Genomic DNA, 26,088 nt, shown 5'->3' with positions numbered 1-26,088 from the left:
TAGGCCAAAGCATCTCACACAGCTTCTCAGTGAGGCACCATTTGTAACTACTTTTCAGATGAGGAATTATTCAGGTGAGTCCACTAATACATTAGAGTTTTAGATTGCCTTCTTGAAATATAGGAATCAGGGAAACTGAGGAAAGGGATTTTCTAGCTATGAATTAAAATAATAAGAATGATGATACTTACAGACTATCCATAGACTGAGGTCTACATAAATGTCCCTTTCATCATGAAGTAGTTCCTTATAGAGTCCTCTATCTCCTTTATATTCCAATAGCACTTTGTCTATATTTTATGGCTCTTACCCATAGTCATGTTATATTTAAATACATGTATGTATGTATGTATGTATGTATGTATGTATATATGCATGCATGCTCCTGAGTCTGCCAAAATGCAATTCTGTTTGAGCGCTTTACACAGAGAGGTTGCTGGCAGAGGCAGAGAGAAGTGCTCCTCTTACAAAGCATCCAAATGTGACCCAGCTCAGGAGAGTAGTATTCCTAGTTGGGCTGCAGCATGACTCGAGGGTAGTGAGATATGTGGGAAAATGGGCTCTGCTTTGTCTCTCAGAGATTCACATGCTTGGTGTGGATGTGTGTTTTATTGAGCTTGGGCAGCCATAATGACACCCTCAAGTGGTTTTATGGCACATTAACAGATGAAAAATCTTGAGAGGATTCTTCATGAGCCCCCAAAGTAACCTGCATAAAGAACTTTGTGAAACATTGAATGGAGATTGGAAGTCCTATGTTCTGTTGGGCACGAGTCAGTGAATTTGAAGTTCTTAGAGATGATGTGGCTTTATTTGCACTCCCCAATTGGTGAGTCTGGAGAAATTTGGATTAATGGCATGAGAAAACCACCTGATGACAAAACTCAGAATTAGAGTTAACAACAAACCAAACCATCTGTTTCAAAGCTGGCCTGGAATGTGTTCCATTTATGTGTGGCTGTCTGTGGAAACATGAACACAAGTTTTCTTGATATCTGTTTAAGGTGCAGAGAAAAACATGTTTGTAAGGGACCTGCCTTCCATTATTGGAGATTGCTTCTTTATTTAGGAATAAAACAAGTTGTGTGTTCTCACAGTTAGTTAAATGAAACAGTTCATGTTTTGTAGGCAGCTTAGCTAGACTCTAATTGTTTTGTTTTCGAAAAGAAAAGCACTCTTCTTACTTCATGAGGGATTAGTTTGATTTAATACTATTGGACAAAGAAACTGTACAGATAGCAGCACATTTCTAGTGAGTAGAGTTTCTAAAAAATCATTTTGATAGTCTAATATCAACTCTCATACTACTAAAAAATTCTTGTCAATGAAGAGTTTTGCCATTCCACTCTTTTCAAGAGAACTGAAAACACGCTGCTACCTTTTCCCAACTGACTTTCTGGCTTTGCTGAGCTCAAGTAAGATCTTTGAGCTCTGCCTCTCTCAATGTTTATCTATCCGTTTTGAAGAAATGTTGTCAGGAGTTTTCTTTAGGAGCAGATTAAGGTAGAACTTAATCTGCCACAAAAACTAAAGTCACCGAAAACTCCAAGATATTCTTTTATTCATTTATTCAACAAATATTAATTAAAAATCTATTATCAGATAAGCACTGTTTTAGGGTTTAGGTAGCCTGCCACGAATAAAACAATGATCCTTGCATATCGTGGGAAGGATATAAACAAACACATATGTAATATTTATATGATGTCAGATGGTGGTAGTTCCATGGAGAACAAAAAGCAGGGATGGGGAATGGGGAGTGCCAGGGTTGGGAGGGACAGGCTAGCAAGTTAAGTAGGTTGGTCAGTGATGCCTTCAATGAAAAGATGACATTTTCACAAAGACCTGAAAGAGATTATGGAATAAATCCTATAGATGTCTGGGAAAAGATTGAGAGCTTTTTGGATACAGGAAAAGTACAGAACTTTTGATGCAGGAACCTTCCTGGAGTGTTCCATAAGCAGCAAAGAAGCCGGGGTGGCTGGCGCAGAATGAGCAAGGGGGAGAGTGGAAGAAGCTGAGGTCAGAGGCTGCAGAGGCAAGAGGGGCGGCCCAGATGCTATAGGACCATGGAGATAACTTTGCTTTTGATTCTGACAGGGGAAAGTCACGGGAGAACTCTGAACAGAATGGAGCCACGATCGCACTTAAGTTTTATAAGAATCACTTTTGCTGTTTTGTTAAGGATAGGCTGGAAGGGAGCAAGAATGGAAGCAAGGTTGTGCCATTTGTGGCTGACTGTATAGTTGATTCTCATCATTCTTGGTACTGATGGTCCATAAAGTTGTCTCATACACTCAATTAGTGAATACTGAATCATAGGGTTAATATAGGGTTAGCAAAGGGGAAATATAGGATTAAGTTCCTTTGACCCTCTGGTAATATTTTCATCAACAAATCAATACATAACCTTGCTTTATGCCTGTTTCTGTTCATAGGCACCTTATTTAATATACATTTGATTTCTTAACTTTGAATGAATAGCCAACAGCACTATAACTACCCCAAATGAAGCTAATCTAACGCACATAGTCTTTTTGTAAGACACACAACAGCCTTTTTGCATTTAGGAACACTATATAGTACTTCAGTACTAGTTAAGGCCATTTTAAATAGCAAAATCACATTGAAAAACTGCACAAAAATGCAGAAAACATGACACATAGTAGACTACAGTAAGAACACCTGTTTATTGCATGACAGGTAAAAAAAGATGATAGTCCCTCACTGGGCTTCTCTTGGAACTTGGGTGTCAGGTAATCAAAGTTTTTGCTACTATGCACATGTTTGCAAATGAATATAAAGTGCTATAAGTATTGATTTTAGGGTTACAAATAAATTTCAGTGAGTAAGTGAATTCTCTAATACAGAACTATGAATGCTGATGGGATACCATATTTTGTTGAGGGACAATTCCTATTTTTAAAAGATTTTTATTAAAATATAGCTAACATACAATATTATATTATTTTCAGGGGTATAGCATATGTATTCAACATTTGTATACCTAAAGAAGTGATTACCATGATAAGTCCAAAAACAATCTGACACTGTACCACGCTCTCACAATATTATTGACTATATTCCCTATGCTGTACATTACATTCCCATGACTTATTTGTTTTACACCTGGAAATTTGAATCTTATTCCCCTTTAACCTTTCCCTCCCTTTGTAAACATTATAATTACACTTGACATTCAATATTATTTTGTATTAATTTCAGGTGTACAGCAGTGGTTACACATTTATAAAATTTAAGAAATGATCCCCCTGATTAGATCCCCCCTGACAACTGGAACTAGTACAGTTCCAACTGGAAGTATATGTATTCATAGTTATTACCATATTATTGACTCTATTCCCTAAGCTTTACTTTACAACCCCATGACTATTTTGTAATTACCAATTTGTACTTCTGAATCCCTTCACCTTTTCACCCTGCCTCCCAACACCCTTGCATCTATCACCCCAATAAATTTAGTACCCATCTGACACCATACACAGCTGTTACAATATTGTTGACTATATTCCTTATGCTATGCCGTGCATCTTCATGACTACTGTGTAAACAACAAATTGAACTTCTCAATCCCTTCCCTTTTTTTACCCCCCCCAACCCCTTTTCATCTGGCAACCATCAAAATATTCTCTGTATCTATGAGTTTGTTTCTGTTTTATTTGTTTGTTTATTTTGTTCTTTAGGTTCCACATACAAGCAAAATCACATTGCATTTGTCTTTCTCTGTCTTTCTTACTCCACTGAGCACAAAACCCTCCAGGTCCATCCATGCAGCCGCAGATGGCAAGAGCCCATTCCTATTTATGGTTGAGCAATATTCTACTGTATGTATGTACCACCTCCTCTTTATCCATTCGTCCATCGTTGGACACCCAGGCTGCTTCCACCTCTTGGTTATTGTAAACAATGTTGCAATGAACATATGGATGCACATGTCAGCTCAAAGTAGTGTTTTGGGTTTCTTCAAATAAATATCCAGAAATGGGATTATTGGGGTCTTCTTTGTATCTTATTATAGCCTTTTTCAAAAAGTCTATTTTATGCTGGTATAAGTATTGCTACTCCAGATTTTTTGTTTGTTTGTTTCCATTTCATGAAATATCTTTTTCTATCCCTTCATTTTCAGTCTGTGTGTGTCTTGTTCTAAAGTAAGTCACTTGTAGGCAGCACATGTAAGGTAAAGGTGTTGTTTTCTTATCCATTCAGACCCCCCATCTTTTGATTGGGACATTTAATCCATTTACACTTAAAGTAGTTATTGATATGTAGTTATTGCCAGCTTATTATTCATAGTTTTTAAAATTAATTAAATTAATTTTTTTTTTTTTTGATTAAAGAAGTTCCTCTAAGATTCCTTGTAATACTAGTTTGGTGGTGATGAACTTTAGCTTTTTCTTGTCTGGAAAGCTCTTTACCTGTCTTTCGATTCTGAATGATTCCATTGCTGGGTAGAGTAATCTTGGTTATAGATCCTTGCTTTTCATCGTTTTAAATATTTCATGCCAATTTCTTCTGGCCTGCAAAGTTTCTGTTGAGAAATCAGCTGCCAGTCTTATGAGAGCTCCCTTATAAGTAACTAACTGCTTTTCTCTTGCTGCTTTTAAGATTCTTTCTTTGTCTGTAACCATTGGTATTTTAATCATGATGTATCTTGGTGTGGCCATCTTTGGGTTGATCTTTTTTGGGACTCCCTGCACTTCCTGGGCTTGTATATCTATTTCCTTCACCAGGTTAGGGAAGTTTTCTATTATGTTTCTTTAAATAGTTTTTCAATTTCTTGTTCTCTCTCTTCGCCTTCTGGTAACTCTATGAGGTGACTGTGGGCGTGCTTGATGTTGTCCCAGAATCCCTTAAACTATCCTTACATTTTGGATTTATTTTATTTTTGCTGTTCTGATTGGGTATTTTCTGCTACCTTATATTCTAAATTGCTGATTTGATCCTCTGCTTCACCTACTCTACTGTTGATTCCCTCTACTGTATTCTTCATTTCAGTTATTTTAGTCATTATTTTTGACTGGTTCTTTTTATGTTTCTTATCTCCATGTTTATGTTTCCTATCACTTTGTTGAAGTTCTCCCTTGAGACCATTGAGCATCCTTATAATCAGTGTTTTAAACTCTGCATCTGGTAGATTGTTTATCTCCATTTTGTTTAGTTCTTTTTCTGGAGCTTGCTTGGTTTTTGTTTTTGTTTTTGTTTGTTTTTTGTTTTGTTTTTAATTTGGGATATGTTTCTTTGTCTCCCCATTTTGGGGGCCTCCCTCTGTTTTTTTCTATGTATTAGGTACGGCACTATGCCTCTCAGTCTTAGTAGAGTTGCCTTATATAGTAGGTGTTCTGTGGGGCCAGGTGGCACCATCTCCCTGGTCACCTGAGCCTGGTGCTCCAGGTGTGTTCCTTGTGTGGGTTGTTTGTGCCCTCCTGTTGTAACTGAGCCTTGGTTGCTGTTTGCAAGTCAGTGGGAGGGATTGCCCTTGCGCTGATTGGTTGTGAGGACTGGCTATGATTACAGTGGAGGAGCTGTTGTGCATGGGCTAACCCTACAGAGCAGAATTCACTTTAGCAGGGTTCTGGTGCCTGCCCAATCCACCCTTTGGGTGTGTGGTTCTTGGACACATCTGGGTGATGCTCTGGCTTGGTCTGAAGCTGGTCACTGGTCATGCTAGTCCTGGCACCTCCAGGGAGGGTCTCTGCCACAGGCCAAGTTTAGTCATACGTTGTGCCCAGGGTCACCTAGCATGAGCCACAAAGAAATCTGCAGATGGTTGCCACCTGTGCTGGGCTTAGAGGTGCCTCGAGAGGCCATCCTATAGCTAGAGCCAGGCTTAGGGATGCTCAGCCAGAGGTACAGGACACACTAAAGCCAGATGCTACTTGTTTGGGTTTTGTGAAACTTTGAGTGATTTTAGGAAAATATTCAGCATGAGCCAAGATAGGCTGTTTGTAAAGAAAAGCCACTGGAAGTGGCTTGGGTGTGTCCACAAGTTGGGTGGGGATGGGCGTGGGGGTCTCAGGGAATCACTAGAGTGGGTGAACAACTGGTGTTAGCCAGATTTATAGAGACCTGTATATGGCGGGCACCTGTGTCTGCATGCCGGGAGTGAGGAGGGCTCAACAAAGAAACAATGGAGTCCTCCAGCTCCTCCATCTGGGAAAAAGCTGACCCTCCAGCCCTTGCCCTGAAACTAGACAACTCAGTTCCTTCCTGTGTGTCCCTGGAATGTTTTGAGCTGCTGCCCCAGTGCTAGAGCTCAGAGCTAGTGAGCCTATTAATAAGTATGTCCAGGCATGGGCCCTTTAAAAGGAGCGATTGGGACTCCGTTTACCCTAATCTCACTCAGCCACAATCTCTACTGGTTTTCACCTCCAGAAGTTATAGGGACTTCTGTTCTTGGCAGTGGAACCCTGTTCTGGGGAGCCTGGTGTGGGGCTGGGACCCCTTGCTGCTCTGAGGGGATCTCCTCAGCTGAGATATCCCTCCTGATTTTTAATGGTCACATGCAGGGGTGGGACCAGCCCATTCTGTGTCTCTGCCCCTAATACCAGTTTCAAAGTGGCTTCATCTGTATATCCTTAATTATAAGACTTTGGGTCAGCTAGACTTCAGACGATTCCCAATGATGGTTGTTCTGTAGTTTAGTTGTAATTTTGATGTGGCTGTGAGAGGAGGCAAGCACAGCATTTACCTATTCCACCATATTGACTGGAAATCTCCAATTCTCCATTTTGTTTCTACATGTCTTGTGACGGCTTTTGTCCTGGACTCTTTTCAAGGATGTTTGTCTAGCAAACTGCCTCGGGAGACAGGTAGTACCTTCTTCCAGTTGAGATTGACTGACTTTTTTCTGACTGGATAATGTTTCCCTCTTGATCACAATTGGGGCAGGAGTTCTAGCAGGGCTTGTGTAAAACTGGGGTTTCCTAGACCCATTGTGTGGGCATGATCCATTTAGGACTGCCTTTGCCTTAGCTCCTTTGGACTTGGGGGCAAGGAGAACCAGTGAAAACATGAAGCTTATGCTACTTGCTCTGCTATGAGTAATAAAGTCCTTCACTTCTGATCCAGGAGTCTCATGGATCTGCCAGCATCTATGAAACTGTGGCAGGGTAATATGGTAGCTTGCAAGTAGAATAAAACCTCAGACCCTTCACAATTCTTGACAAAATCATACTTTTTAAATTTGATTCTTAAAACAGTTTTTAAAAACATTTGCTTACAAGTTTTGAGGTGAGGGTATATTTACTTGCCCATCCAATAATGAGTATTTATCACATTTCTTGATAGGAGCTACAACCAAAATAATAAAATAAGTTATTTAGTCCATGATTATTTCTAACCCACAAATATCCACTTCAGTTAAATAATATCTCTCTTACTTTTTTTGTCTCAGTATAAAATTATAGAAAATGTTCTTTTTGCTGACTTCGAGCACTGTCTTGTAACATAAAACTTTAGGTGACTATGTGTCTACTGGCAAGTCATAATAACACCATTTAAATGTGGTTTCACTTGAAGAAAAAAGTAGTATAATTTTAGAAATAACCTTAATTTTACATACATAGGAGATATTTTGACTGAGATAGCATTCTAACTGACACAGACACTGAATAAATGTAGCTAGAAATACAGGATTCCCTCATTTTTCACATGAGAATACACTTTGTTAGAAATAATTTATATGGATGATATTCTAAACTTCAACTTTATTCCAGAGTCCTCATTATTTTTATTTAGAAGGACTTCCAACTCTGAATCAGAATAAGGAATCACTGATGGTGCTTTATTTTTGACACTATTATCATAACAATGCTGGTATTGTAAATGTAAGATAATAAGTCATGTATTAAAGATTTTTTTTTTAGTAAATCAGAGATTCTATTATGAAAAGAGGCCATTAAAACCTTAATTTTAAATCATATAGTACAAAAGGGTCAAACTTCATATCTTGATAGGGTTTTCAATTTGAGAGCTAGCTCTTACATTCCCAGGACTTAGCCCTCGTAACAGTGAAATGTAATTTAAAATCTAAAGGAAATTGAGAAAGGAAATTTCCACTGATGACTCAACTATGTTTGAGTCTGCACTCTGCCTGGTAAATCTTCATTATATCTTCTCTTCCTGATGACTTATTCTAGTCTGCCAATCATCCAGTGCACAGAAATTTATGGCAAAATATGAAATCTAAAAAGTCTATAAAAATGAAATACAACCTTTCATTTATCAATCCTTTCTAAGGCATGGCATCTATCAAATTAAAGTTTTTTCTTAATTTTAGAAGATTCTATTTGAGTTACAAACTGAGTTTCAATATGTATAAAATGGTTTTTATTAAATGTGATATGATGACCATATTTCCCAAGTATACAGAAAAGATTATAATGTGGATGAATATGTAATCTGCCTTTTTTCCAGTCTGTGTCCACAAGGGAGGAAGGTGTGATGACAATTTTGGGTACCAACAGTATTCATCTGTCTCATCTCTACCCAATAGTTTGGAACCTCCAGCCTTTTTCACTTTCCTTTGAATTAGTTGTGGGACTCATCTGTGAAAATTTTACATGCCCTCCTGGACTTTGAGTACACATGTGACACTTTTTCTCCAGTTCTCTAGCTTGTGGTAGTTTTTGTCTGATCCCAAGGCCTTCAGACTTTGGAAGTCTGATAAATATGCCTCTTTCATCTAACTGTTGCTGTCACTGCTTCTAGTTGCTGTGCTAGATTGTCTTCCTGCTGGTAGGGCTGCTTCCGATGGTGGGCGGGCTCTGCCTTAGGCCTGTGTAGAGTCCCTGTTTCAGTGTATGCTCCAGGACTCCGGAGTCTCCATAGAAGTGTGGAGAACACCTTATCTATGGTGCTGCTCTCTGTTAACTGGTTGAAAAGCTTTGTTAACATGTGTTGTCAAGTTCTTGCACAAATTTTGGGTAAAAATAATTATTTCAGCAGCTTTGTTCAGTTTTTTAATTAAAAAAAAATCAATGGCGATTGAGTACAATGAAATACTAAAATTGCACTTGTCCTCTGATAATGAGGATATTGCTATTCAGCTGCGCATCCTCATCCCTTACGACTAATTCTTTCCCTGGAGGCAACTCAGAACCTGAAGGCACTATAATCTCGGTGACCCATTTCACCAGCCTTTCAATGGTTCAAAGCATGATGGAATCTGGAGCCAGACTGTTGAGGTTTGACTGTCAAATCCATCACTTGCTATTCACTCCTATTATCTTGGGCAAGGCACTTAACCTCTTTGTAAACTCTAGTTTTTTCATGATTTTCGCAGATAGGGTAGTTGTAAGGATAAAAATGATAATATATGTAAAGCTCTTAAAATAGTACCTGGCTATAGTATGCCCTACATAGTCTTTTGCTATTAAAATTATTAAAGGTGTATTATTTCAAGACTAAATAATAACACCACTTTAACAACTACCAAAGTTTCTGTAATTTTATACTAACTTCTACTGACCATGCTTGAGATATGTCTGTTTAATTTTTATTTCCTCTCTCCACTTCTGAAACCTTTGATTCACCACATTATACTGTTATATTTTAATTACCTACCAATTAAAGGTGTTGGAATCAGTCCAACAAGTAGCCCAAAATATAGAGTTTATCTGATGCTCCAAAAGTAATAAAAAACACACACATAAAAACATTATCCTAAGATACAACTGACAAACTCAAAGCCTTGTTTTCTACTCCTGAAAATCCCTACCCTTGTTAGTAGGAGGTAAGAGCAATTACCTTTTTGTACAGGATCACAGTGGAAGTAGAAATGAATGGTTCATTTCAGCTCAACACTCATTCTGAAAACAATCCAGGTCACTGATTGGGTACAAATAAAGTTCCTCTTTGCTTTAACTCAATTACTAATGAACATCCTGATTGCCCTCAAAGTAAACAGGCAGCTGCATTAGGTTCTACAAGAAATTTGTACCTTAGGCAATCCAACTATAGATTTCTGCTCTCAGTGTAGCTTCCAGATAGTGCCCCAAAGAGAGACTTAAAGAGAACATTTTATAAGAACTCAACCACAGAAAACAAACAAACACATAAGAACTGGTGCTCTGAATAGGAGTACTTTGAAGCTGGGGCAGAGGTGATTGGAAGTAGACGGATCATATTTTTTCCTAAATCTTTGCTTGAACTTTTGATTGTATGGCTGAATCAAAGAGTACTTTTTAAAAAAATTTTTGTATCAGGAATCACACTATGGTAGAAGGTATTTATGTCCTACCGAACCATATACTGCCATGCTGGAATATTTACAGTAGATACAATTTTTATGATTGGTGGGAACTTTTCATCCATAACAGTAGTTCAAGTCATTTGGTTGACCTAAGTTTAATGTCAGCATTCACTCGATATCTGTAAAAACACGTACAATGTCCTATTGCATATAATATACAATATTCTAAACATATTAAAATATTTGTAATTACTATGTAGATAAACAAAAATGAGTTCTTACTAATATACAAACAAGAAAGAAGTAGAAACATAGAATTATAAAGAAATGCTATATGGAAAGGGATAAGAATATGAATGAAATATTACCCAAAGCTAGGACTAGCTGAAGAATTTCTTATCTTTAAACAGATGTTACCAATGTATACTCCCCTAGACAGCGTTACTTAGATGCCAGATGTCTATACATACCACAGGCTCAAAGCATACCAACAGATAATATACTGATATTAATACCTTTCTCCCCCTAGAGAAGTAAAACATCTATGAGAAAAATTACACCTTCAGAACCACTTGAACAAAGAACTGATCATACAAGCTTTTCTGAAATAGTGGATAGTGTAAAGAAGTCCAAGAAAAACTGAATTTCTTATGGAGTATTTTATTGAAATGACAGATAGAATTAGTTGTCCCTCTTTGCCACAGCAGTCATTTTTGTAATGGTAATTATGAATCAAATATGGGAAGGGGAATGTATGTGCGGGAGCATGGGATGTACTGAGTGTGTGTGAGTGTGTGTGTGTGTGTGTGTGTGTGTGTTGTGTGTGTGATGGAGGGTGCATGTGTTTGCATAAAGTGTGATGTGTGTATGTAGATGAGTAATTTAATTTTGTAATGGAAAAATCAGCTAAAAATACCTCAATTCTTTGTTTATTGGTGATTTACCTTAAAATTTCTACTGTGCAATCTCAATCTGCATATATTTTGTTTTACTCGAAAAAGGTACTTGCATGTTGATGGACAGATTAAATTTATTTTATTTAGTAATTTAGACATAAACATTTGCAGTAGTTCTAAGCTGACATTATGATTTTTCAAACATAGTATAATTAATACAAACAGATTACTTAATACATTTTAGGGGTTTTCTTGTCCCCCAATTTCACACTTCTAGGCACTTCTTTTTTTAATATTTCCATAGACTGTGGAATATAATTAAGATTGAAAATATTTATTTCTGCAATGGGAAATGAATTTAAATTGTTCCCACGTAGTTACAAAGAATATATTTGTCCCTTCTAACACATTAATTAGGAAGAAAAACACTTTGCTAGAATGACTACTGACTCCAGTAAACCTTTTTTCTCAGAAATAACTAATTGACTCTAGATACATTTTTTTTATTAGTATAAAATAAAATTGATATTTTAACAGAATTGTTAATGTTTTAAATCTGCTTGGGTGCAGTAAATGTAAGATACATATTTAAAATATGTTATGATATATGCAACATTTCTTTGGAGTCATCATGATTTTTTAATTTAAAAATCTTGAGACTTACACATAATTTAATATTCCACAAGGTATTCTTTTAATAGAAACTTGTTATTGAATGTTGAAATTATGCTAATATATTTCACATTATTTTCTAAATATTTTCTGAATTTTATCAGTTTACATTTCACCATAATGACTTTTCTGTTTGCAAATCTAGAGTTATGCTTATAGTCATGTGGTCCATGAGGAATCAATAAACACCAAAAGACTATTAATTTTTGTAAGAAGTTCATGACGCTGATTAGGTGAGATAATAAGGGATTTAGAATAATTTTATCTGCCTTAATTTTCCAAATGTAATTTTAACATTTCATTATAAGTGTTCAAGCATAATTAAAATAGCAATCCTTAATTACAGGGTTTTAAATAACATTCAGATTAAACATAATTTCTTTAGAAGGAATTAAATAATATTTCTGGAACTAAAGAAAGCAAGTATATAACCTCAATTTTTGGCTTTTTTTTTTTTGGCAGGGGTGACTTTATTCTAATTTGGGGTTTCCAAACTGTGGGTCTGTTAGATGGAGGTTTTCTATACCTACCATAATTTATTGAATATTACTTTAGAAAAATACATTGAGTATATGAGTTGAGGTAAATTCATAAAGATATAAATGCCCCAAAGAAAAGAGCAATGTAACTTAGCATTTTTTGGCATTCTCATCTGTAACTTTAATAGAAACACTTCAGGTTTCTGTATTTTATTAATTTACTTTTGAGAAGAGACTTGGCATACTAATTTTTACGTTTAATTTAATTTTCTTATCTTATGCTTTATTCAAGACTTAAACTTTAATACCAGAGACTGGTATCCTCTGATTCTATAATTAATTTCTGTGGTTCTTTTCCAATGTGCAGTTCTGAAATATGGTTAAGGTCAAAAGGTGGAGTAAAGAGCAGACAAATGGGGCACAGGTATTCTGTTGGGTGACACTCTCAGTACTCTATCCAGAATGATAAAAGTAATGGGTCTGGTTAATTCCTTGTAGTTTTTAGTAAGTTTATTTTTGGTCAAAGCATGTGTCTTTACTATGTTCTTTGTTGTTTAGTAGTAGATTTCATGCTAAAATTCAATGACAGCATCCATTAGCAGAGCCTATTTAAATCCTTGATTACTGGAAAGGAAGTATGTAATATCCACGTATTGCTGACATTGGAGCAGTGGAATTTTCAATTGGCTCCTTATCTCTAAAAAAAAAAAATGATTACATTTTCCTTCATGGTTTTTTGATTTTGTAATCCTACATTTTGCTGGCTTTTTAAAGTATCCATTTATATGTATTTATTCTATTTTTATTCTGTTGTATCTATTGTTTTATCAGGCAGTTTCAATATTCTGGTACTACATATGGTTTTTCTTCTTACTCAGGCACTGTAGTCTGTAATAATAGCAATCAGGGCAGTTCATTCTGACAAATGTGCGTCAGAAAAAGCCTGCTGTGACTTTGAAATATTGAAAGTGACTGATAACATAATGTGTGAAGCAGAATAAATGCATACAAATGAAAGTTTTAGCTGAGCAGTCAAAGAATACATTGTCAGAACTTGGCCCTGAAAACTCTGGGTGCCAATGGCTACAATGGCAAATTACAAAATGCACTTTGCAAAATGTTTTATGAATAAAGCAGGGGCCAGATCTTTATCATTTTTCTTTGTGTTTTGGCTTCTGCAGGAAGCAAAATGAAGTGATGTTCCCTTAAAAACTTTCTGGTTTGGGAAGTCACACAGTATTTAAGAAGATAAAGACATTAAGGGCAGTTGGGAAATATGATAAGAGCCAGGACATGATCACTAAATGTAGAACATGAAAGAGTTGGCTATTGGACAGATAGACATCTGGGCTACAATAAATCAACTTTTTAAGAAACATGCAGGAAATAATAGAATAAACCTCGACTGGCAATTTGCTAAAACTTATCCTTATTTTTGAAAAACCTACTGACATTTAAAATGAAGTACTTTGAAGAAAGTGATGATAAAAATAAATACCTTCTAATATTGAACATTGTATAGATGTCAAATATAATTTTTGCCTGTGTGAAACACACTGACTCCATATTTCTTGCTAACTCCTGCTTACTTGTGTATAGAGAGCCTAATAAAAACAGACATATTGGCTTTTTATAGGTTCCAGCAGGGATTGCACTCTCATTTAAGAGAGAAACCACATCCTTTTAAACTAAAAGTAGGTTGTTTAGAAAAAGAGATTGGCTAAGCGGTCAAACTAATGGGGGGAAAAAAACATTGTATCTCTCTTTCCTTCCCTCATACTTCCTTCTTCTTCTCTCTTCCTCCTGCACTTCTTTTCTTAGGTACCTAGATTTAGAAGGCAGGTTATTCTTCCACAGGGATGTCATGGATGGAAGTACAAGGTAAGAGGGTTTGTGAGTATTCTGTTGGCAATTTTCACACATGTAAAATAGAACTCTTCTGGGCAGTGTTATAAATATAGGTATTACAGAATATGCCTCAATCCATGTTCTTTTTAGAAGTGTGAATGAATTTAGTGTTTTCCAAGTCTCAGAGTTCAAGAGTACAAGCCTGAGATACACTGGTGTTGGCAGGTGCCTTAGGAAATGTTGCCAAATATATTAACTAATAAAAATGGAATTTGCTTTCTCTGCCATTATAAATGTGACTACTTTGAAAAGAGTAACCACTGGGGTGGAAATGTGATAGTGTGGGGAAGGCGCAGATTGTTCTAACAACTTTATTCTCATCCTTTGTCCTATAGCTTTTGTTTGTTTGTTTTGTGGCACATTTGATTTTTGATTTCTCAAGTTTGCTTCTCCCCATTTTCACTGTATTTTAGGTCACTATTGTCTCTCATCTGAATTATTACAATGCATTTCTCATTGGTCTTTTAGCTGCTAGAGTCTTGCTCCCAGATAATCAATAATCAACACTGCAGGTAGAGTGAATATTATAAAATGTAAGCTTTTTATATCTATTCTCATTAAATACCTCTGGTGGTGTCCTATCACCCTCAGGATCAAATCTGAATTCCTTGACCAGGTAGGTCAGACCCTTGTGAGGGAGGCTGGGGTTCTCCTGTGCACCCCTGTTCACTGACAGGCTCAGTTGTTGCTCCTCCCTGATTTATACTCTAGGTCACATGGTACCTCTTCCTCCTGTTCCATCTATTTAGAACATGATTTACTTCATCAACTATATTAGTCTGCTAAGGCTGCTGTAATCAAGTACAATGGACTGTATGGCTTAAACAACAGAAATTTATTTTCTTATAGTTCCATAGGCTAGAAGTTCTAGATGAAGATGTCAGCAGGGTTGGTTTTTTTTTCTGATGCCGTTCTCCTTGGCTTATACATGGCCATCTTCTTTCTCCCTGTGTGTATACCTGGTTTTCCCTCTCAATGTGTCTGTGTCATAACTTAATATTCTTATGAGGACACCAGTCATATTTGATTAGGGCCCGCCCTAAAGACTTCATTTAAACTTACCTCTTTCAGGATTCATTACCTCCAAATATAGTCACATTCTGAGGAACTATGGGCTGGGATCTGAACATATAAATTTTGGGGGATACAATTCAGCCCATTACATCAACTAACTCCACTTGCTCTTTAAATTGTCTATTCAGTTTAATTCCACTAGGAAGCCTTCCTGATACTTTTCACCTGAGTTGTACACCAATTCCCTGTGTTCCCAGAACTCATATCACACTGAAAAGAAAATAGCCCATTCACAAATTTACGTTTCCTCCCAGAGAGGAAGTAGTTCAAAGCCATAAATTTATTGCCTGTCATAGTATCTGGCACATAGTAGGTAGTTAATCAGTACTTGTTGAATGACATGAAGCATTGTTAATTTGTGTGTTTTTCCTTTTATTTTTACATCAATTTACACTAACTTGAAACATATTGAGCATGCTATATATAGTTGATTCCACTGGTTTCCACAATAATTTCCTTTTAGATTGACTAAAACATTTTTTATTGCATTTTAAACTTATTTTTCATATTATCCCTGTAGTGTGACTGTATCAAAATAGGCATACAGATGGGAATACTGTGGTAACGCAAGGTTACACATTACATGCGTTGCCTAACAGCAGAGGCATGAATTTCCAAGAGTAAACATATAGAAGAAAGGAAAGCTTAAGAATTTAAAAATGCTCTACACCAGGTGTTTCATTGCGGAGCCTATCTGTTGTGTAGAGTATAAGCTCCACCAAGTGACTGAATCCTTTTGGAACTCTTCCTATGCAATTCCACAATTCTAAATTTTAAATCCTGTATTATCAAAAGAATGACTCCCTTGTGCTTCCTGCAAAACTGGTAGTATACAAAGGTCATTTCTGATGGAGAAAAAAAGGAACATTCTAACCTGTAGAAATACATAAATTGGTTGTTTACTGTCAGGGTTATTAAGATGGATGTTCAGTGTTGGCAAAGTATGTGTGAAACTCTGAAGGTGGTATGCAATGGCTCATTATTTAAATCTTTTCTAAAGGGATTTCCCTACCATCTTTTGTTAGATTATGCAGAATCTGTATTCCAGAGGTAGCCAATTTTCAGAGAAATTATTTTACACATGGTGGTCACAATGGCTATTTGAGACCTCAAATGGTCACCTTCACATCTGAATAAGACAGAGTCTGATCATTTTGTATTCAGTAAGCTGGCTCGACAAGGCTTTGTTTCAGAATGGAATTTTTTTTGTAGTATGTATATATAAAAGGTTTCAAGGGACAACTCCTTTTAAAGCTTTCAGTTTGTTACCCGTTTTATTTTAATCAAATGACAACACAGAAAAGCTTTGCTTGAAGATTTTTAAAAAAGCTTCTCTTTGAACAGGATACGTTTCTCATTTATTTTTTACATTTTTCTACATGCACTGAAGGTCAAAAAAGTTCTATGCTTTAAAGTAGGACATAGAATTCTGCATAAACCATCCCAAAGGACTCTTTTTTTTTTTTAATGTAAGGAATGTGGAAGCAGAGTCAGCAGCATTAGCTTATAAAACTCCAGTATTTCACACACTATACTGAGCACTGTGTCGCTTTACAAGGAATTAAGACAGAGGGTCTGGTACAGCAAATTGCTTACATATGTATTATGTTTTTTGTCTCTTCTCCTTACTTCTAGTTCATCCCAGTAATTTTGAGTAAGGGATATACAATTCCAAAACTTTTAAATTTCAGAAAAAAAATACTTTGACAGAAGTTGCTCAATTTTTATTTTGCTAAGAAAGGACATTAAAAAAAAAATCTGTGCTCACTTCCTAAATGAAATGACATTTAATTCCCCAAATATAAAGATCAGAGTGGATATAAACAAAATAGAGTCTAGAAAAACAATACAAAAATCAATGAAATCAACAGCTGGTTCTTCAAAAACATAAATAAAATTGATAAAACTTTAACCAGGCTCATCGAGAATAAAAGAGAGAGGACCCAAATAAATAGAATCAGAAATGAAAGAGGAGAAGTGACAACTGACACCACAGAAAGGAAAAGGATTCTAAGAAAATGCTTTGAACAATTATGTGCCCACAAATTCAACAGTCTAGAAGAAATAGATAAATTCCTAGAAACACAATCTTCCAAGATTGAATCAACTGATTACTACTAATGTAATCGAATCAGTAATCAAAAAACTCCCAACAAATGAAAGTCCTAGACAAGCTGGCTTCACATGTGAATTTTACTAAATATATTCAAAGAAAAATTAAAACTTATCCTTCTCAAACTATTCCAAAAAATTCAAGAGGAGGGAAAGCTCCCAAGCTCGCTTTATGAGGCCACCACTACCCTGATTCCAAAACCAGACAAAGATATTAGGAAAAAAAAATAGTATAGGCTGATATCCTTGATGAATGTAGATGCAAAAATCCTCACCAAAATATCAGCGAACTGAATTCGGCAACATTCAAAAGATCATACACCGTCGTCAAGTAGGATTCATTCCTGGGATGCAAATTTGGTTCAATATCTGCAAATCAATTAACATGGTATACCACATAAACCACATGATATACCACCCAAAATGAAAGATAAAAATCATATCATCATATCAATAGATGCAGAAAAAGCATTCAGCAAAATTCAGCTTCCATTTATGATAAAAACTCATAGTGAAGAGGGAATTAAAGAGAACATACCTTCACCAAATAAATGCCGTATGTGATAAATCCACAGCTAGCATCACACTCAATGAGGGTAAACCTAAAAGCATTCTCTTTAAGATCTGGAACAAGACAAGAATGCCCACTTTCACCACTTTTATTCAACACACTATTGGAAGACTTAGCCACAGCAATCAGACAAGAAAAAGAAATAAAACTCATCCAAATTGGAAAGGAAGAAGTAAAACTGTCATCATTATTTGCAGATGACATAATAATATATAAAAAGAGAACGCTAAATATGCCACCAAAATTCTATGAGAACTGATAAATGAATTCAGTAAAGTAGCAGCATGCAAAATTAATATTTATAAATTGGTTGCATTTTTATACACAAATAATGAACTGTCAGACAGAAACATTAAGAAAACAATCCCATTTAAAATTGCATCAAAAAATACCTAGGAATAATTTAACCAAGTAGGTAAAAGCCCGGTACTCAGAAAACCATCAGACACTGAAGAAAGAAAATGAAGAAGATACAAACAAATGGAAGCACATACTGTGCTTATGGATAGGAAGAATTAACATGGTTCAAATGTCCATACTACCCAGAGCAATCTATAGATTCAATACAATGCCTACCAAAATAGCAATGGGATTTTTTACAGAACTAGAACAAGAATTTTAAAATTTATATGGAACCACAAAAGAACCTGAATAGCCACAGCAATCTTGAGAAAGAAGAACAAAATTAAAAGGATTGCACTACCTGATATCAAACTATACTACAAGGCTATAGTAATCAAAACAGCATGGTACTGGCATAAAAACAGAGACAGAGGTCAGTGGAACAGAGGAGAGAGCCCAGAAATAAACCCACATCTATATGGTCATTTACTCTATGACAAAGGAGGCAAGAATATACAGTGTTGTAAAGACAGTCTATTCAACAAATGGTATTGGGAAAACTGAACAGATACATGCAAAAAAAAAAAAACCCACAAAAAACTGGACCACCTTTTTACTATATGCAATAATAAACTCAAAATGAATTAAAGACTTAAATGTAAGACCCAAAACCATAAAACTCCTAGAGAAAACACAGGCAGTAAACTCTCTGACATTGCTCTTAATAATGTTGTTTTCTGATATATCTTCTTGGGTAATGGAAACGAAAATAAAAATAAACAAATGGGACTACATCAAACAAATAAGTTTTTGCAGTGCAAAGGAAACAACCAACAAAATAAAAAAGAGCCTATTGAATGGGAGAAGATATTCACCAATGATACATCTGATAAGGGATTAATATCCAAAATTTAAATAGAACTCATACAACTCAACACTCTCACACACACACACACACACACACACACACACACACACAAATCCAATTAAAAAATGGGCAGAGAACCTGACTAGACATTTCTCCAAATAGGACATACATATGGCCAATAGACCTATGAAAAGATGCTCAGTGTCACTAATCCCCAGAGAAATGCAAATTAAAACCACAATGAGATATCATATCACGCCTGTCAGAATAGCCATCATCAATAAATCAATAAATAAGTGTTAGCGAGGATGCGGAGAAAAGACAACCCTTGTGCATTGTTGGTGGGATTGCAAATTGGTATAGCCATTGTGGAAAAAGTTATGGACGTTCCTCAAAAAATTAAAAATAGAACTACTTTATAACCCAGTAATTCTACTTCTATGTATTTATTCAAAGAAATCCAAAACACTAGCTCAAGAAGATATGCGCACCTCTCTCTATGTTCATTGCACCATTATATACAATAACCAAGATATAGAAGCAACCCAAGTGTCCATTAATAGACGATGGATAAAGAAGAGGTAGTACATATATACAATGGAATGTTCCTTAGCAATGAAAAAGAATGAAATCTTATCATTTGAAATAACATGGATGGACCTAGAAAATATTATGTTAAGTGAAATAAGTCAGACTGAGAAAGACAAATTCCATAGTATCTCACTTATATGTGGAATCTAAAGAACAAAATAAATGAAGAAACAAACCAGAAAGAGACTCATAGATATCGTGTTTCCCTGAAAATAAGACCTAGCCAGACAATCAGCTCTAATACATCTTTTAGAGCAAAAATTAATATAAGACCCAGTCTTATTTTGCCATAACACCGGGTCTATAATACAATACTATAATATAATATAATATAATGTAATATCATATCATATCATATCATATCATATCATATCATATCATATCATATCATATCGGGTCTTATATCAATTTTTGCTCCAAAAAACGCATTAGAGCTGATTGTCTGAGTAGGTCTTATTTTTGGGAAAACATGGTACAGAGAACAAACTAATGGCTGACAGAAGGGAGGAGTTTGGGGAACTGGGTGAAAAATATGAAGGAATTAAGAAATACAAATTGGTAGTTACAAAATAGTTATGGGAATGTAAAGTACAGCATAGAGAATATAGTCAATAATGTTGCAACAACTTTGTATAGTGTCAGGTGGGTACTCGCCTAATTGGGGGGAAATCACTGCATAAATTATATCAATGCCTAACCACTATGTTATACAACTGAAACTAATAGAAAATAATATTGAATGTCAACTGTAACTAAAAACAAATAACTGAAAAAAAGATGGATATAATCTCAGAACAAAAACCAGTTATTTAATCTGAATTCATTGAATTAACATCTGACTACATTGTTTGTTTGTTTGTATGTATTACGGATTGATTAATTATTGATTTCACTTCACAATGGGCTGGTGAACACCCATTCAGAACTGGTATCTGTCTGTGGAAAGGCATTGGAAGGTGGCAATAAAAGTGACTGGATTTCACCATGTGGGCAGACTATTGAACCTGAGGTAGGAAGTTGAGCAGGAGTAAGCCAAAGGAAATGTGAGTGAAAGAGCGAAGGCTCTGAGGCAGCAGCAGACATACCAGGAGAAGACCAGTGTCTTAGAATGCAGTTAGTGAGTGGGGAGGCTAGATAAGTAGAACCTGGTGGGATCCTTTTCATTTCTTGTTTTTCTTTTGGTCTTCATAGTGTGTGATTCAAAACTGACATATCATCTTAAAGTTTTGGAGCTGGACTAGGATTTGAGAGTTATTAGTTTATGCTGTAAAAAGAAGCACACATTACTGATTGCAGGGAAATCTGGAATTTTCTGTAATCTAAACTCTGCCAGATGTAACTACATAGACCATTTAGCTCTCCTCTCAGGGACTTTGTCTCCTCACAACGACCTGAATAAAGATGGTTGTGAAACAGATGACAATTTGTCACTCTTTTAGTTTCAAGAGTCTATGGTTCTGTGATTTTAAGTTAACAAGGGACCTATAGACTTTATGGTGTGATACAGGGGCAGACACTAGGAATACAGCCTTGGGGATGTGGTAGGAAACTTGGTGTTTCTGTAAGCAAAAAAAACCAGATCTTATTTTATTAGTAAATTTTTCATCACCCACATGGAAACCAGATACGATGTAGTGGCTATTAGAGACAAAGTTTCTACTTTCAAGAAATTACTTTGCTAATTAGGGAAAGCAAATGTGGTAATTCACTGGAATAAGGATAATGGCCAAGAAGGAGGTAGGCTTAGGTGAAATTCTGGAAGACTTTTATCCAATGTACCAGTTAATATCTGTAGGCAAAGAACTAGAGACATTAGATCAAGTTATAAAGAAAACAGCTGATTAATAACAAGAATAACAAGAGACAAAAAGAACAACCACCATCACAAAAGGACTTGAAAAATAGTGTGATATGGTCAATATAGCAGTTAGGAAAAGATCATGGTTGATAAGGTGGAAGAAATTAACAAGTGGAATTGAGGAAAAATGCAAAAGTACATTATAACTTTAACTGCTCAGCCTATTGTATAATTTAGGTTTACAGGTTTAATACTAAAGTATGTTCCCCTGATGCTCTCTAACCCTTACTTTCTTGATCTATAAAATAGGTACAACAACCTTTCCCTCAATGATATTTTGCAAAAATTAAATGAGATAATATAGGGTGGGAGTAATTTGTATAGGATTTGTATAGGATTGAATCATATTAGTTTTTTTTTTTTTTTTGAGGGAGGAAGATAGTAAAGAAGCAGGAAAAAAAGATGCAAGGGAGAGAATGAGAATAGTGAATCGCAAGGAAATCAGAGACTGTATAGAGAGCAGTAGTTCTCACAGTGTGGACTCTAAATTGGCAGCAAACCTTACCTGGAACTTGTTAGAAATTCAAATTAGGCATACATATTGACTCAGAAACTCTAGGGCTGGGGGGCAGAATCTGTGTTTTAACAGGCTCACTGGGTGATTCTGAAGGTTGCTAAAGTTTGAGGACCTCTGTGTTAGAGTCTACCACAAGCATAGCTGAAGCTGTCTAGAGCAGCAGTTCATGTATTCATGTAAGAAACAGCTATCAAGCACCCACTCTGTTACAAGGATGATACCATCTACTCAATTGGAAGTAGATTCTGAGGATACAAATATTGCATAATCAATGTATTGTCATTACTTTTTGATGCACTTTTCCGGTCACTTCTTTCCTCTTTTTCCTCTAATATTAGTGTCTCTCCCTCTTTTTCCTCTAATATCAGTACTTGGGGTTTGGTTCTCTTTAAACTACACATATTTCTCTTGATTTTCCTCCCTGTTACTTTGTGTTGATAAATTCTAAGTCTATATCTCTCTCTCTCTCGTCTTACCCAATTTCCTGTCTCATACTTTCAACAGTTTTCAGATAGACCTCTTGATGTCAGTACAATTCAACATGTGCAAAACAAATAGCACAGTCTTCCTTTCCACACTGCCCCCATCCCCATGCTCTCATTTACAATTTTCCAATTGAGTAGATGCTATCATCACTCTTTCTATTTTCACACCTGAACCAGAGTATACTGGTTAAGAGCATGACCTCTGGAGCGAGGATTTAAATCCCAGTTCAACTATTTAACTACGGCTTGAGCAGTTTACTTAACGTTGCTACATGTCAGGATCCTTGACTCTAAAATGGGATAATCATAGCTCCGATTTCTTGGGATGCTGTGAGTATTAAAGGAATTAATCCATATTGCTGCTGTAAGCTTTCTTTCACCGCAAGGCATGTCAGCTTGCGGAGAGTCTTATCTCACTCACCAAGGATGGAGGAATGGACATGTGAAAAGAACCTTAGCCCCTGAGAAAACTGTCCTTGTTGAGCTGCCAAATTGACCAAACCTGAAGATGTTTACCCCTAAGACTGATTTTATATGAGATAATTTTCTTTTGTTAAGAAAATTGTTCTTTTTTTACAATCTAAAGCAGATTAAATAAATCATTTGCTATTCTCCTTACTAGACTTTAGGATATTTATAAAAAGGTGCCTATCTTTTTCTGCTTCTATTGCACCCCCACCCCTGCTACCCCACCATTTCAGTGGAGAGCTCAAATCATTTAAGCATCTCATTCTGATTACTATTGAAGTAGTGTCTAAAATCATCGAGTTTAAAGTCCTTCAACCAGTGTACAAGTCTTTCATAACTAACACCTTTTACCTATCAAATTGTAACTTTTACTATTTGGTCTTCTCTTTTAAATTTCACATTTGTGTATCTAAGTTGCTGTCTAATAAAATGTCAAACTTACCAAACTCGATCAACTCAGTTCATAGTACCACTATCCACTTACTGGTTCAGAAGAGAAAGTTTTCCTGATTTCTCTGTTTTCCTCACTCATCACGTCTGTACCATTTGCCAATCCCATCAGTTTTATAGCTATGATAAACTGGAACCTGTCGCTTTTCCCATCTCAATGATACCACCCAAGACCCAGTCACCATTATCTCTCCCTTGGACTATTGCACTACCTTCCTAACTTATCTTTCTACAGTCATTCTTGCTCACTGTCTCTGCTGCCTTCTTTCCTTCTTACTATCTTTCTTTCTCTACTTTAATAGCCAGAGGTAATAAATACTTCCTATTTTTAAAACTTCCCATGGTTTGCCATTGTTATTAGAAAAATATCTGTAGTCTTTACTATGTTTCTCAGGGTTCTACAATACATCTGGGCCCAAGTAAATCTTTAATTTCCTTTCATACCACTCTCTTTAGAGTTTGTTTTCATACTACTCTCAGAGTTTGTTTACTCTGAGCCACACTGGACATTCCTTGGCATTTTTAAAACACTCCAAGCTGTTTCACACTTCAGAACTTTTACATTTGTTTTTGCCTGTAAATAGAATACTCTTTCTCTGCATTTTACATTCAAGAGTGTAACCTCATAAAGGTCTTTTGTGATCTATTTCCAAACTGATCCATCTTTATTCTCAGTTACATTTTCTTCATAGCATGTTTTCTAATATGAAATTATCCTATTTGTTTTCTTATTTATTGTATGTTTTTTCCTTCTCTCCAGTCTAATGTAAGCTCTAGGAAAGCAATAACTATGCCAATCATGTTCAATATTTTATTTCTAGGAAAACAAAATAGTATCAAGCACTAATAAGTATCAAGCAACAAATAATTTGTTGATCAACTGAGTAAACATGTAAACTATTCTTTAGTAAATTGCAGCCCTTAGGAATCAAAAATGAGAACAGGATTTACCCTGAAAGATTACTTAACAAGAATTTATTGAACACTTACTAGGTATATACTGTGTTTCCCTGAAAATAAGACCTAGTTGGACAATCAGATCTAATGTGTCTTTTGGAGCAAAAATTAATATAAACCTGGTCTTATTTTACTATAAGATCAGATATAATATAATAATAATATTATGATATGATATTATATAATAAATACAATACAATACAATACAATATAATATAATACAATATAATACTAGTTATAATATAATATAATAAAATATAATATAACATAGTATAATATAACATAATACCAGGTCTTATATTAATTTTTGCTCCAAAAAACGTATTAGAGCTGATTGTCCAGCTGGAGCTAGAGCTATTTTTGGGGAAACATGGTAATAACTATTATGGAAGATAAACAAGAAAAAATAAGATAGGTTTTGTAATTCTTTGTAAGCTTAGAATTTAGAATATATTTGAGATGTCAAGATATGAATACAAGAGATTATTAATTAACAAAAAAGTAACATATATGGTGCAGAGAAGATGAAATACAGAAACACAATGAGGTGTTTAATGAGAGCTGAATGTACTAGGAAAGTCTTATGCTTAGGGCAGGTCATGAGCTGGAACCCGCAGAATGCATACAATTTGAATAGGTTTGGAGAAAAAGGAATAGTCGTGTTCTCAGACACACTGGAGAGATTCAATTAGGTTATTGAAAATGGAATGCAAAAGCCAGGAAAGCAAAAAAGGATCATTTAAAAACAAGTTTTTGTTTCAACCTTTTTCTCTTTCTCTTTATGTACATTCTTTCTAGACCAATCAAAGAGCATACTTCTACTTATGGCTAGTGTTTACTAAATTCTTCAATGACTCCCTATATCTAAAGTCCACACAGCCTCGTGTGATATTCAGTGCTCCTGGGTTCCAGTCTCTTCTATCTCCTCAACCTAATGAAATATTCAGTGCTACTTTACTGAATATATTGAGGTTGGGAGGAAATTTGTTTGGAAAATTCCTGCAGTTGCTAAAAAATCCAGAAAAGAAGAAATTCACTGTTGTCATGCAGCAGCCTACCTGTCTGTCCCCTTATTGTCCCTAAAGAAATAAGAGTCTGTGAGACTGATCCTTTCAGGGACTTTGCTTCACCTTTGTGCTTACATCTTATGTCTCCCTGTTTGGCCCCAAAGGACAGCTGGTTAGTGAATGATGGGTAAAATTCCTCAAGGAAGGAAGAACTTAAGCCAGGCACAGTCACATAGGGGCCATCTGGAGAACTCATGGGGTTGAAAGAGGTGGTCACAGACCCCCACCTTCCTCTGGCTAAGGAGAGCTTCTGTGTCTGTGGCTATATTCCTTCCCACAACGTGCTTGGGAAGAGATTCAATGATGTGATACATCAGTTCTCCATCTATTCATATCAGTAAGTTTCATCATAAAGGTTTTGTCCCTTGGGTAGGTACATACAACAATTACTAAGACATCCTGGGACTTTCAGTTCCGGCTGCTTGCAGGAAAGGCTGATTGGTTGGAATCAGTTTCTTAGTAAAATGTGTGAAATTCACAGATTTTGAGATTAACAAGTTTTACTTCCGCATTTGTTACCCAATAAAAGTTATGTGTTGGCCTGATTCAGGGCTCAGTCC

General features: G+C 35.8%; 1 protein-coding gene across 2 annotated transcripts in view; it reads right to left on the bottom strand.

Annotated features, from left to right (window-relative positions):
* GRID2 (glutamate ionotropic receptor delta type subunit 2) overlaps positions 1-26,088 on the bottom strand; it is a 1,327,346-nt gene that overhangs the window by 102,329 nt on the left and 1,198,929 nt on the right. The gene's annotated exons all lie outside the window — the stretch shown is intronic.

Source organism: Rhinolophus hipposideros (genome assembly GCF_964194185.1).
Source record: "Rhinolophus hipposideros genome assembly, chromosome: 1".
Lineage (NCBI taxonomy): Eukaryota > Metazoa > Chordata > Mammalia > Chiroptera > Rhinolophidae > Rhinolophus > Rhinolophus hipposideros.
This window is presented reverse-complemented; position numbering and strand designations above follow the sequence as displayed.